We start from the raw sequence: 12,060 nt of genomic DNA on the forward strand, positions 1-12,060 counted from the left end.
AACAATTCCTAGCTTTCTTTTTTCTCAGCTGCTGATAATTATTTCACTTTCTCTCCCCAAAGTCAATGCTAAGATCTTTTGAACAAGTGGTCTCTCTGTGATATCACCTTTGTATGAGTACATGAAAAAAATCTCAACCATATCCCGCACTAATTTCTTTTCTTTTATTCTTATCCAGTGTTAAACGAAAAGTAATGAGAAGGCATTCATAACAAAGACAGGATTGAAATGAGCAGAGCCAATTGTGCTACAATTACGTTGTTATCACACAAGTGTGTTTCTTCTGTTTTCCCATGGAGACATATATAACGATTTGTAGAAGCAAGGAAGATAAAACTTATATGGAATTTTCGGGTGTCTGTTATAATCTCTGGATTCCAAAGCCTGGGATTACTCACCATGTGATGGTCTGCTCTGTTAATGAGAAAAATATATAGAGTCTGCACCTCCTGGGAGTGCTTGGGCGTTTGGTTAAGATGCGTAGCAGAGTTCAGCTTCAATAGAAGCTATTGGCTGGTGATTAAAGGAAATTTAAGTGCAAAACCTTACCTTAATGTACGGTTCTTAACAACTAATGACCTATCCTGTAACCAAGGATAAACTTCTGTTACAGGTGAAATACCTTATAATTTCAATCAGGGTCTTAATAGCCAAGCACCTGGTGAATTGTGTTGAGAGATGAGTAGATAAACTCTGCTGAGTTACTAATTGTCCCAATAACTTTTCTCATTTTTCCTATAATTTTACAACCTCTGGTTCTTAGCAACCAAGAATAAGAATGACATTTTCTATACTCTTACTGCAAAGAAGTGTAGCCATGTTCTGGCCAGGCGGGCTTTGAGTGGAGGGTATGAGGCCCACCCTCCATCCCCCTTTTCCCTTCTTACCGGCAGGATCACAGGTGTGAGTGAGTCCTCTTAGACTCCAAGGATGAAGCAACCCTCTTGGGATGGCAGAACGACCAGGCCGAGGAAGGTGCCCATGTACCAGACCCCAGGAGCCGCCCTACAAGCCCTGGACAACTTTTACCCAGACTACTGGATGAGTGAGAAAAAGGTCAGTCATGTTTAAGCTACCATAATCATTCTCTATTCTAGCAGCCAAATCTAATCTTAACCAACACAGAGAGTTGTAAGAAATCCAGGCCAAAAACTGAAATAGCAGAAGCATCATGAAATAGTCAGTTAGACCACAGGGGTTGATGTTCAGGAAAGAAAGAACATTTGGTGAAAGGAAGACAAGGTGTGTTTTTCAGCTGTTTCCACAATGTCAAAGGCAAAAACTGGTGGAAAGCAGGTGCTCGAACAATGTTTGCTGAAGCTTCTGTGAAGTGAGACCCTGGGCAGGGGTGGGGTAGGAAGATCTTAATAACCCCACAGAGTGGAAATAAAGAGGGATCAAAAGGGCCTCTGGCTCCAAAAGTTCCTGTAGGAATACTGTTCCCAGTATTTTAAGAAAAAAAAGAAAAAGCTTTCTTGGGATGTTCTCATTGTTTTTCAGACAACTTAACTCCAAAATTTGGACATTATAACAATAACAGCAGCAGCAGAGGCAACTGGAAATAACATACATTAGCCAAACAAATGAGGAAGGGTAGAGACTGCATTTGTTTCCCTGGAGAAATTGAGTAAAATGCTTTCCTCGCGGAATAGAAAGTGCAGCAGGATTGTTAATCTTGATAATCTGCTCAAGGGAAACTAGTCTTTAGAGACTAATATTTCAAACTAAGGGAAAACAGCCTGCCAGAAACAAAGGCACAGGAAATCCCTCAACAAGATATTCAATTGTGAGCAATTTATGTAAAATATCTTAAGATGGGTATGGTGTTTGAGATACGGTGGATACATTTTAATTGGAGATGGAGCGGTTAATGTATCATAGAGTCTATTGATTATAATTATCTACTAAGATATCACAGAAATAATTTAGTGTAACAGATAGTTATTGAACACTCTGCTAAGATTTATGGAAGATGCAAATGGGGCCACATATTGTCTCTGCTCTTAGGTGACTTTCTTTCTGAAGAAAAAGCCTAGCTGTACTTGCAAATGCAGTTCCTAAAAGAAACAGAAATTGAACTAAACAGGAAAGCTAGTTATTGTTATTTCTGTGTGAATTTAGGACCTCTTCCAAATGGAGAAATATTCAATTATATTGAGTACTGTTTGGGTAAGTATGAACTATAGGAATCATTGATGCCTTGCTAATACCTGAAACACATGTGTTACGACTTTCTCCATTGCCCGACTTAGAAAATCAACTCAAACTTCCCAAGGTGGAAAGGATATGCACGTATTGATTGCTGAACATGAAATATCTACATTATTTTCACAGCTTGCTGTTTTCAAGCAAACCAAGGATCTTCTTTACTTTTCTTTTTTCTTTTCTCTTTTCCTTCTTTTTCTTTTGACTGTAAAACCTCCAGGGATAAATCTGTCTGTCTTGCTTTGTGTCTTGTGTACAACCCCGATCCAAGGAAGGTGGAATACTTTAGTCTGACTCATTCCTGGGCAGGGTTGGCCCCAACCAAACCTAATAGACTGAGAAGTATTTTTTTCAAGTGAGAGAAAGGAGATTCGCCAAAGGAAGTCATTCTAGGTACACACACATGTCTTCTTAAGTTCACCAAGTTTAGACAACTACTCAGGAGAAAGAGATGGAAAAAACTGGTGGGTTTTTTTTTTGTTTGTTTTTTAACTAAGTAGAAGATGGGATGAACAGAAAACAAGGTAATATTTTAATTTCTTTATAGTAGGTATATGACTTAGGACAGTAATTCCCAAGTATGTTTCTTGTGTGATATTATATAGTGAAAGGTTTCCATGAGCTAATATATACAGCAAACATTGTGTGTTGTATCCTTCTCTTCAAACTTTTCAATGCACGTTAGTGTACAAAAAACTGAAGTCACTTAGGATAAATAAGCCCTAAAACACCATTTATTCTATTTGACCAAAGATTTATAAAACTTACAAAATATAAAAATTCCAAACAGTGGTTTAGGAATGAAGAACCACCATCCCTATGAAGAGAGCTTGAAATGGAAATTTTTTCAGGAATGAGAAAAGGTTAAAACTACTATGTAAAACCAGGCATCACGAAGTACAGAAGGTATAATTTAGAAAAATTATTAACTATCACGAAATGGCAATGAGGAATCAAAAGGCACACTATCTTCGGAAACTGTCAGATGTTTCTACACCAACAAATAGAATATGAATAATAATCAAACATGGAGCTGTAAATATGATCTTAAGCATACTGTTAAATAGGATTTCGGTTACATATTGAAAAAGATAACCACTCTTAGGCATGTTGGAGCTAAATAAGTACTAATTACTCCAAACGAAACATGTCCTATGTAGATCAATAAACTCTTGTAAACATTGTATATCTGTATTTCAGTAAGGCATATGTTATGGACTGAATTGTCTCTCCCCCAAAAAAGATATGTTGAAGTCTTAACTCCTAGAACATCAGAATGTGACCTTTTTTGAAAATAGAATCTTTATAGAGGTTATCAAGTTAAAATGAGGTCATTAGGGAGGGCCTGCATCCAGTATGATTGGTGGCCTTATACACAGGGGAAATTTAGACACAGAGACAGGCATGAACACAGAGAAGATGAAATAAAGGCACACAGGGAGAAGACGGCCATGTGACTGGAGTGATGTATCTACAAGCTAAGGAACGCCAAGGACTGTCAACAAGCACCAGACACTAGAAGATGCAAAGAAGGTTCTTCCCTAGAGCTGCCAGAGGGAGCATGCCCTTCCTGATACCTTCATTTTGGACTTCTAATCTCCAGAACCGTGAGACAATACATTTTGGTGTTTTAAGCTACTCTCTTGTTGGTGTTTTGTTATGGCAGCTCTAGGAAACTGACACAGCATACAGCAAGGTCATGACATCAGAGTCTTCGACCTCCTTGTTACATGGCAATCTTAACTTTATTTGCAACCCTCCCATCCCAACTACCTACAGACGATAATTAGCACTCCCAGCACCCGGAAACTTGTGTCAGTGTTTGTGTTCATGACACTCACAGAGTCATCCGTACTTAATCAGCCCCCAGTCAGTACCTTTTGGTTTCTGGGGGGTCATACTTTAACACAGGTGTGCCTCCTGAGTGCCCTTGGCTTGTCCAATTGATATAAGAACAAGTGCATATCACTCATATCACTTTCACAAATGAGCTCGTACCAATTGTTAGGTAATTCATTAAGAATCTTCAAAAAACACTCAACAGACTGAAAGATCATCCAAAACAGATGATGTGAAATTGATAGGGAAGAATATGAAAAACTACAACTGTATTCCAAAGGAAAGTTCCAGCAGTCCCACCTCAAATGTAATTTCATTCCTTGGATTTCTGCTGGGAAATCCAACTTGTCTTTGAGGTCACCCAGCTTTTGGCTTTGTCCCCTGTAGGGCTGTCACTGATGCGTAGGAGGACTGTGCTCCATACACAAGTCTGCTGGAACGCTGATCCTCCTGTCCACATGTGTCTGTCTTTTCACCAGGCTGTGCACATGCCTTATCTTTCCAAAGCACCACACCTGGGATCGGAGTGGGCACATTCTACACATTTTTGAAATGTTGAACAAAAATCCTTTTAGTGAAGACAGAGAAATTTTGGCAGCATAAATGGTTTTGTTAGGTATATTTCAAGAAGTTTGAAAAACTCTATACAAAGAATAATGGAACACTTAATGGACAAGGAATGAGGATAATTATTATAATGGGATAGCAAGAAAAGCAGTCAGTATCTTAGATGAACCATACTGATTCCTCAAGGACCCCAATGTTTGACAGCAGCCTGTAAGTTTTTAGATCTTTTTTTTAAATTGAAGTATAGTTGATTTACAATGTTGTTAGTTTCAGATATACAGCAAAGTGATTCAGTTATTCTCCAGTATTTAAATAACATTCTGCTGATTTTTTCCATTCTTGTTCAATTCTGCTTTGGTGAGTGCTACAGAATATTGTTATGTACAGGAAGCATCTTTTATTAACAACAAATGTTAGTATACTACTTCTACTTCCCAGAAAGAGTTATTTTTTTGTTATCAGATAGCCTTCTATGTTATTGACTATTATTTACTGAACACCTGCTAAATGCAAATCGTGAGAGATACAAATGTGTGTTTCATCCATTTGAGGATATTTCCATTTAGAATGGGAATTATCACATATATTATTTTCTTTTCTTTTTTTTTTTTTAGATGTTGGGGGTAGGAGTTTATTAATTTATTTTATTTATTTTTACTGTGTTGGGTCTTCATTTCTGTGCGAGGGCTTTCTCCAGTTGTGGCAAGCAGGGCCCACTCTTCATCGTGGTGCGCGGGCCTCTCACTATCGCGGCCTCTCTTATTGTGGAGCACAGGCTCCAGACGCGCAGGCTCAGTAGTTGTGGCTCACGGGCCTAGTTGCTCCGCGGCATGTGGGATCCTCCCAGACCAGGGCTCGAACCCGTGTCCCCTGCATTAGCAGGCGGATTCTCAACCACTGCGCCACCAGGGAAGCCCCGACATATATTATTTTAAAGTACAAGGTAGTATATAAAATATATGTCATGGTTGGTACAGATGGTAAATACTATGATGTCCTAAAAAGGAGCAATTGTTGTGTATGGTCTCAGCTGGGGAATGTTTTCAGCTGGATCCTGAAAAAAGAACAGTTTTTGTATAAGTGGAGATAAAGTGCCAGATTTTCAGCAATTCATTATTACCATTACCTAATAAAATCTGTCATTAATTTTTAATTCACAGAAAATTTTTATATTTAAGCAACAGTTCCAGGGAAAGCTCCAGAGTGTCCAAGACTTACTGAAAAGTTACAGTAATCAAGATAGTGTAATCAGCATAAAAGTAGACATACAAATCAATAGAACAGAGTAGAGAATACAGAAGTATACCCAGGCAAATATAGTTAATAATTTTTGACAAACTTACCAAGGTAACTCAAGTAGGAAATTATAATCACTTCTACAAATGATGTTATAACAGCTAATTATGTATAGGACAAATAAACATCAGCCCGTACCTCACACAATAGACAAGTTTTAACTTGAAACAGATATAGATCTAAGCATAAACGCTAAAACTATAAAACATATTCTAGAAAACAGAAGATAAAATCTTTCCAAACTCAGGTAAAAAATTTCTTAGAAAACACACTAAAAGTACTTACCATAAAAGAAAAGAAATGATAAATAAGTGTGGTGTACAACATAATGCTCCCTTCCCCCAAAATTGTCCATATCTTTACCTCCAGAACCTGTAAATATATTAGATTGCATACCAAAAAGGACTTTGCAGATGTAATTATGTTAAGAATTTGGAGATGGGAGAAGTTTACCTTGGATTATCAGGGTGGGCTCAATCTAATCATGGGAATCCATCAAAGCAGAGAGAGACATGACTAAGGAAGAACTGCCAGAGATATGCACTGTTCCTGGCTTTGAACATGCAGGTAGGAGAACATGAGCCTAGGAACGTGGGCAGATTCTGGAATCTGGGCAAGGTGAGAAAAGGCATCCTTTGCTAGAGCCTCCAAAAACAAATGAAAGAGCTGGGTTGATTCAACAGAAATACGTTGTTTATAGAGAGAATAATTTTTCATCCTCCCCCAGAATGAATGTTTTGAAAATAAGCTGTGATGTGGAAATCGTAATGATTCATTATAGAGGTTGGTAATCACAGATGATATGACACCCACAACTAACAAAGGCTGTCACAACCAGCCCTGCTTTGAAACTTGATAAATTTCTTTCAACATGGCTTTTCAGCTATTCTAATTGTCCAGCCCAATTAATCAATCCTAGAGTTCATATTTGAATGGATGGTAGTTGTAATGGTTTAAGGCATGTACAAAATACTAATGAGAGGTTTCTTCATTTACCTGTCCAGAACAAAGAACACATAGTGTCTTAATTTACAAAGCAATCAGCTACTTCAAGCTTTCTGCACTTGTATTGAATGTCCAACCTCATGACATCTTTCCTCGCTCTCAAGAGAAGGCTTGGCTTTGAGAAAAGCCTGGAAATGTCAATTTTCTGCCACTCAGTCTATGGATTGAATTGTGTGTCCATGCTTCCTCCATGCATTGTGCTGCAGTGCAGACGTGGGTTTCTTCTCCTGTCTCAGTTGAGTAGTTCTTCCGTGCTTATCATTGTGTCACCCTGTCCCTGTAGAGAACTTGTTTGCAATGATTACCCCTTTATCTCTTTTTCTCATTATCTCTCTTCAACTTGCTCTTCCAAAACAGTATTTAAACCTGCTCAGATTTTTTTCCTTCCTTAACTTACCTCCCAGGATTGTCTGCACTAGCTTTTCACAAACCAAGCTGCATGTCAGCACCATCTGGGAAGATTCTTCAAAATGCATTTATGCTCTATTATGAGAAATTCAGATTCAATAGGTATTCTATAAGTATTAGTAACTTGCCTTTTATTTTATTTCCTTAATCAGTTACTTTATTTTTAGTGAGCAAGCAAATTCCATGCAAATATCAAAGTCTCATTTTTCATTTATGCTGTACATTGTGTCACACTCTGCTGTTGGACAAAATGGTCAAAGAAATGAAAAATTACATGTTTTATGACATAAAATACTGTTAGTAGAGACCTTATGAGTTCAAATCACATTATGTCTGTTTGAAAATCCTTTACTGGCTAAGGGAATAGTCATAATGTATATAATATATATATAATATACTTAAAATGCCAGCTTTCACTATCTCTGCTTTTTTTTTTCATAAATTTATTTATTTATTTGTTTTTGGCTGCATTGGATCCTCGTTGCTGCATGTGGGCTTTCTGTTTTTAGTTGCGGCAAGCGGGGGCTACTCTTCGTTGCAGTGCGCAGGCTTCTCATTGCAGTGGCTTCTCTTGTTGCGGAGCACTGGCTCTAGGCACACGGGCTTCAGTAGTTGTGGCACATGGGCTTGGTGGTTGTGGCTCACAGGCTCTAGAGTACAGGCTCAGTAGTTGTGGCGCACGGGCTTAGTTGCTCCGTGGCATGTGGGATCTTCCCGGACCAGGGCTCAAACCCGTGTCCCCTGCATTGGCAAGTTGATTCTTAACCACTGTGCCACCAGGGAATATCCACCAACTCTGCTTTTCAATTCCCATTCATTCCTTGGCTCACCTGCTCACTACTTGTGTCTCTCTTTAGGAATTAAGCAGCTTTCCTGAGACAATAAACAGGGGATTTTTTAGCCATATATCACATTATTCGGCACACTAAAAACATATTAACATATGAAAACTTGGAAATATTAACATGTAGAAAAGATGGATATTTGGAAGACTTTAAAGTAGCCAAAAGAATAGAGCCACACCGAAATGCTTACTAAACTTTCTGTCACTTAACTACTCTAGAAAAAGAACGTTAAAAGGCTATTGGAGACTTTAATGGCATACTCAAACAGCTGTAGATTTAGAAATTTTAGCTATTTATACATTAAAATCACACTGTGAGAAAACCCTCTGCAAGCCAGACCTATAGCTGCAAGTCATAGATTGTGATGTGCAACAATGAAAGACAGAGCTGATTCTTAATAGAGCAAAGCTGTCTTTCTATAGAGCTTCCATTACAGGTCCAAATTTTGGGCTAATATCTTTTCAAGCTGGGATTCTCTTATTTTCAAGGACTTTATTCCAAGGTGAATCATGTGGTGTTTTGAAAAGAAGTGGCTTCAATGGCTGAACAAGCAGAAGGCCTATCTGTATCCGCTTTCTTGTCTACATTGTTGGAGTGAGTGGTTAATTATTGCCTGTTACTAGACTTCTCATATTGTCTTTGACAGCTGGCTTCTAGGTAGGTTCTGTGTAGGTGAGTTCAAGGCCTTTAGGTATTCAATTCTTAGATATATTTAGCCAGCATTTGAGTTTGTTACTCTCTTTAATGCTAACATAAAGACTTCACAAATGAGCAGACTAACAGACTTTCCCTTCTTACTGTTGACCAGATGTCTGGTGGGCTTCCCTGAAGCCTTGACTGGCCCAATTCATTGCCACTGTTTATGTTGAATGTTCCTCACGCAGACATGATTCCGTTGGTGCTTATATTTCTTCACTTGTACATTGAACAGATGTTGGTTGAGTTCTGGGGATTCAGCAATGAACCAAATATGTCTTCATATACTTTACATTTGATTTGATGGCTGCTCTGGTTATCCTCAAAAACTTTTAGCCTTGGTACACAACGACATGATTTAACCAATTCAGAAACTCCCTGCATTTTTAGGGTTACTGTTCCATGACTTGGTATTGAACTCCATATGTATTTCCAGTCTTATTTGTAATCGAAGCTCCTCTGAGAGCATGTTTTGGGTCTTATATTCATATTTTAAAATCATTTATTTATTGCTAATAATAACAAACATATAGTGCTCACTATCTACCAGAAATTGTTCTTTACATAATATATATTTTGATGCTTTATATAAATTAGCTCATTTAATCTTCACAACCATCATATGAGACAGATAGCGTTGTTATTCCTCTTTTACAGATAAGGAAATTGGTGCACAGACAGGTCTATTAACTTGCCCAAAGTTAGCTAGTAAGTGGCAGAACAGGTGTTCAAACCTAAACCATCTGGCTCTGGAGACTGTGCTTATAACTGCTACCAGGAATGTTCATTTCGTAAGTGCCTTTTAATACTGTTTGTGCATATAATTTTACTAGTTTAATATAAAACATATTAAAAGACATATAGGAGTATTAGTATTGCAAAACCAACTTTAACCGGATATAAAAACACTTTTCTCAGACAATCACTGTTAATTTATGATGTCTGTCACCCACAGACTCTTCTACCTTTCTGCCTAAATACACTTACCTCGGGCATCATTGGGCACATACATTTACATCTCTAGCCACCCAAGGTTTTCACAGCTCTTGTATAATTTTATTTTGAAGATAAAAGAAGTGATGGATGAAGAGATAAGAAGCGCTGTGGACAGAATTGTGTCCCCTCCACCCAAGTTCATATACTGAAGCCTTAATCTTCAATGTGGTGGTATTTGGAGATGGGGCCTTTGGGAGGTAATTAGGGTTAGTTGAGGTCATGAGGGTGGGACCCCCACGATGGGATTAGTGGCCTTATAAGAAGAGGAAAAGAGAGAGCCCGCTCTCTCTGCCATGTTAAGACACAGAAAAAAATTGACTGCCTGCTGGCCAGGAAGAGAACTCTCATCAGGAACGGAATGTGCTGGAGCCTTGATCTTGGACTTTCAAGCCTCAGAACTGTGGGAAATAAATGTGTGCTGTTTAAGCCACTTGGTCTATTGCATTTTGCTAAAGCTACCTGAGCAGACAAATAGAAGAAGGAAGAAAAAAAAGGAGTGACAGATGGAGTTCTTATGGGAATTGTGATCTGACTTTAACCAGGTCTCAAACCTATTTGTTTCTTTGTTTTGGTTACAAAATGACTAATAACTGTGACTAAAGGCTGAAAGTTTTATATATACCTAGTTATATATACTCAGTTATATAAACATATGCTTAGCTATATAAATATGTACTTTAAATACTTAGTTATGTATGTATATGTATATGCAAGTGAATACACTTTTGTTGAACTTTCCAGTTTCATGAGTTGTTAAATACTTTAAAATTTATTAATGTAGAATACTTGAAGCATTAAAAAATTTTTGTCAGCATTATTCTTTGTGTGTGTTTAACGATTATTTCCTGGCATGTATCGCCATCAAATGACATTCTGTTATTTCTTAACATATGTATTATTTGCTTATATCTGTTGATTTGTTGAATTGCATGAACAGATATGATGCAAGCTGGCTGTGAGATCCATAGCTCCCTTAAGAACTCAGACTAATGGTAATATGTAATTACACTTTTTATTTAAAAGCTCTTTTAGACCCAACAACTAGAATTAGAGGAGTATATTTGCTTTGAGGTTGGTATTCATATCACCACAATATTTAGATTTTTCCCATATTGATCTAGCACTGAGTAGCAGACCTGGAAGATGTTTACTAAAAACACAGTGAATACCAAATAAATAACCAACCCAAATATGGAAATCTGAAGAAATCACAGCCACCTTGTGGTCAAAAAACTGTCAACTTCTAGAGGTGTCAACTTCTAGGATGACACATTGTTTCAGAGAGCTGTATAAGAGAGCAAAAAAGAAAAGTTTCTGGAACTGAGCCACATCTTGGGTAAGTGCTGGATTTGTGGATGTAACCTGTGAGCCACTTAAAATTTTAATTTTTAAAATTTCATTATGCCAACTATAATGTCTAGGAGAATAGATCAAGTTACATGACCAAAAAGAACATTTGTATACTTGTTGTGCTCTACATTTTTCTATACCAAAAACATCCCTATAATTTAAAGATATCTTTCTAATATTACTGAATTATTTAGGGCAAGATATGTGGACTAGAATCAGCATTACTCTTAGTGGGACTCTCAAGTTATATTTCTATCAGCTTTGAAAGATTCGGCCAGGACCTGTTAGCAAAGCATAGAATATTGTGTATGTGTTTGCTTGTATGTTTGTATATGTGCATAAGTGTGTGTTTAGGAATGGAGAGTTTGCCTAGAGAAGTATATGGTATACAAGAAAGTAGCTTTAAAAATAGAAAGCAATTGTTAACAGTACATAGACTGATGTTATTAAAAATGTCCCCTCTCAGCTTTCAATATAATATCATAATGATATATACAGACATATTAAGGAAACACATTGAAAAGATAAATTTAATAAATGTTTTTAAAAATTTTTTAAGCTAAATTCTAAATGGCTTTGATAATGACTAACTAAAATGGAATTGGGAGTTTCATAGCAGGGGGAATTAAAACCATTTTTCTTTTCTACTAGACTTGAGGCCATTTAGCTGTCATCCTCTGTTTTTACCGACTAGCTTCCCGAGGGTTGTCGTGTGTTGCTCTTTGCTCACAGAGGTGGTTTTGTTTATTTCACATTTTTTATCTTTTATATACAGTTCTCCACATAATCATGAAAATCTGCCCGTAAGCCTCAAAGCACTTAGACATGCTTTGAATTAAGGATCCAAAACAGA

General features: G+C 37.4%; 1 long non-coding RNA gene across 1 annotated transcript; it reads left to right on the top strand.

The window, feature by feature from the left end:
- Nucleotides 1–977: 977 nt before the first annotated feature.
- LOC308626922 lies at nt 978–10,461 on the top strand. The gene is made up of 3 exons (XR_014017323.1): nt 978–1,056; nt 6,635–6,690; nt 9,929–10,461. It is a non-coding gene; the product is annotated as an uncharacterized lncRNA (long non-coding RNA).
- Nucleotides 10,462–12,060: the final 1,599 nt, after the last annotated feature.

The sequence above is a fragment of the Mesoplodon bidens genome (assembly GCF_964165515.1).
Source record: "Mesoplodon bidens genome assembly, chromosome: 13".
Classification (NCBI taxonomy): Eukaryota; Metazoa; Chordata; class Mammalia; order Artiodactyla; family Ziphiidae; genus Mesoplodon; species Mesoplodon bidens.